This window comes from Arachis hypogaea, chromosome 13 (genome assembly GCF_003086295.3).
Source record: "Arachis hypogaea cultivar Tifrunner chromosome 13, arahy.Tifrunner.gnm2.J5K5, whole genome shotgun sequence".
NCBI lineage: Eukaryota > Viridiplantae > Streptophyta > Magnoliopsida > Fabales > Fabaceae > Arachis > Arachis hypogaea.
The window spans coordinates 62,147,090-62,150,332 of record NC_092048.1 but is presented as its reverse complement, the minus strand read 5'-3'; the positions used below and the strand labels follow the sequence as shown (position 1 = coordinate 62,150,332).

The window sequence follows — 3,243 nt, the reverse complement described above, 5'->3', positions numbered from 1 at the left end:
GTTCTTTACATTCTTGCCATTTAATTTTCTGCACTTTATAGCTTTCTTTTACATTTGAGCCATTTATAATTCTATTATTTAATTTTCTGCACCTAATACTCTCTCCATTGATTAGCTTAACTAAATTCATTCATCAACTAAAATTTCTCAATCAATCAATCTCTGTGTATACGATCCCACTCCACTGTGGGTTATTACTTGACGATACTTTGGTGCGCTTGCCAAAGAGCGAATTCATTTTATATGGGGACTGAATTTCGTCTCATCAAGTTTTATGGTGCCATTGCCGGGGATTGATTTTGATTTGACAATGATTAAGTTGATGAGAATTTAGATTAAGCATTTTCTTTATCTTTGTTAGTCCCTTTAATTTCATCTTTTATTCTTCATTTCTTTTAATTTTTCATTGTTTATACATTAACACTAACAAAAAGCACACTAACTATTCGATATTTTGCACCACTTAATTTTTGACTTACCCACCCTTCTTCAAAAGGGTGATAACTTTTTTCTTTTGTGTATTCTGTTTTGTGTATGACAGGGAGAAGAAGAGCTGATATCTCCTACGATTCTGAACCAGAGAGAACATTCCTGAGATTAAAAAGAGAAGCAGTGGCAAGAAGCAAAAGAGTGGTTGATGAGAAAGAAGAAGAAGAGGATCCAACTCAAACCATGGAAGGAGAAGCACATAACCACCATGAAGAAGCTGTTGGCAACCATGCTCCACAAGAAAGCAGAGTGCTAGGCTCCTACATAAATCCCAATCTTGGGAATTGTGGGAGTAGCATCTTGACACCCAACATACATGTCAACAACTTTGAGCTCAAACCACAGCTCATCACTCTTGTTCAGAATAATTGTTCCTTTGGAGGAAATGCTCAAGAAGACCCCAACCAACATCTAACTACATTCTTGAGGATTTGTGATACTATGAAATCAAATGGTGTTCATCTGGACACCTACAAACTGTTCTTGTTTCCCTACTCTCTTAGGGACAAGGCATTAAAGTAGCTGGAATCGTTCCCTAAAGAAAGCCTTACCACTTGGGAAGATGTTGTAAACAAGTTTTTAGCAAGGTTCAACCCTCCACAAAGAATCAATAGGCTGAGAGGTGAGGTCCAAACATTTAGACAACAAGATGGAGAGACTCTCTATGAAGCATGGGAGAGATACAAAGACTTGACAAGGAAGTGCCCTTCGGATATGTTCAATGAATGGGTACAACTGCATATCTTCTATGAGGGGTTGTCATATGAATCCAAGAAGGCTCTAGACCGCTCTTCAGGAGGTTCTCACAACAAGAAGAAGACCATTGAAGAGGCCATAGATATCATTAAAACTGTTGCCAACAATGAGTATTTTTATGCCTCTGAAAAGACCCAAAAGAGAGGAGTAATGGAGCTTGATTCCATGGATGCTCTGTTAGCTCAAAACAAAGTGATCACAGCTCAACTAGCAGCTCTAATCAAACAAATAGAGAAGAACCAAGTCTCATCTATCCATATTCAAGAACCTACATAAGAGGAAGAGAACCCAGTAGTTGAAGGTGAATAGGAGCAAGCCAACTCTGTGAACAATTCCTTTAGACCACCATATAATCCCAATGCCAAGACATACAACCCAAGTTGGAATAATCACCCAAATTTTGGGGGAGAAAACCAACAAAACCACAACCAAAATCACAAATCATACCACTCTAACCAACACAATAACCATAACTCCAACCATCAATCAAGCAACAACAGACCCTACCACAGCTCATAAAATACACCTACCATTCTACACAACAACAATACAATAACCACCCTCAAGATGTATCATCCTCAGCCCTACAACCATGTGATATCAGCAGCAACTTTGCAAGATTGAAGGCTGCTATGGCACAATTGATAGGGAGTATTCCTGCTGTTGCAGAGAGACAAGTGCAAGCTGAAAAGAAGATGAATGCAATCCAAGAGGAGGCCAGATCCAACATGAGGAACCAAGGGGTAGAAATCTCAAAACTAGAAGCACAACTAGGAAGCTTGTCCAAGCAAATATTAATGCCCACACATACATTCCCTAGTGATACCATGGCCAACCCAATAGGGGAATGCAAGGCCATCACATTAAGGAGTGGGAAGGTGATAATTGAGGTATCCTCAAGTCACAACAAGCAAGAAGAATAAGCTGCAAGTGAGCCAAAAATCAAGAAGGAAGAAGAGACACTTGAACCACCCCCACTAAAACAAGTCCTGAAGCCCTATGTGCCAAAAGCACCCTATCCACAAAGGCTGAGGAAAGACGGGAAGGACAGGCAATTTTTTAGGTTCTTGGAGATCTTTAAGAAGCTTCAAATTAATATACCCTTTGCTGAGGCATTATAGCAAATGCCACTCTATGCCAAGCTCTTAAAGGAGCTCATGACAAGGAAGAGAAACTGGGATGAAAAGGAAACTGTGGTGCTCATTGAAGAATGTAGTGCCATCATATAAAAGAAGTATTCCCAAAAGATGAAGGACCCTGGGAGCTTCCAAATTCCCTACATCATAGGGATATCAACATTAAGAAGGCACTATGTGATCTGGGAGCCAGCATCAAACTTATGTCCTTGGCCATGATGAAAAGAATGAGGATAGAAGAGGCCAACCTACAAGAATGGCTCTTCAATTGGCAGATAGGACATTCAAATTCCTCCATGGTGTGGTGGAAGATTTGTTGGTGAAAGTAGAAGAGTTTATCTTCCCAGCTGATTTTGTTGTACTTGATATAGAGGAAGTAACACATCCATCATCTTGGAAAGACCATTTCTGGCTACTGCTGGAGCTATAATTGATGTACAAAAAGGAGAGTTAGTCTTGAGACTACATGAAGAAAAGATGGTTTTCAATGTCTTCAAGGCAATGAGCTACCCTAAGGAATCCATTGGTGAATGCATGATGGTGGACACAATGGAGAATCTAGTTCAAGGAGTTCTAGAAGAAGAATAATGTGAAGAAATTATGGATCAAGATCAACAAGTATCATGTGGTGAACTACCACAAGAAATCATGGAAGACTCAATCATGATAGACAAGACAAGCAAAATGGAAATGGAGGCACCAAAGTTGGAGTTGAAGACTCTGTCTCCAAACTTGAAATATGCTTACTTGGGTGACAATGACACATACCCAGTAATCATCAATTCAAGCTTGAATGGAGAACAAGAAGAAGAGCTTATCAAGGTGCTGAGACAACACAATGATGCTATAGGATGGACACTTT

At 39.7% G+C, this 3,243-nt stretch overlaps 1 pseudogene; it reads right to left on the bottom strand.

Moving 5' to 3' along the window:
• Positions 1-1,101: 1,101 nt before the first annotated feature.
• On the bottom strand, positions 1,102-1,203 carry LOC112738588 (small nucleolar RNA R71; annotated as a pseudogene).
• Between the last annotated feature and the right edge of the window lie 2,040 nt (positions 1,204-3,243).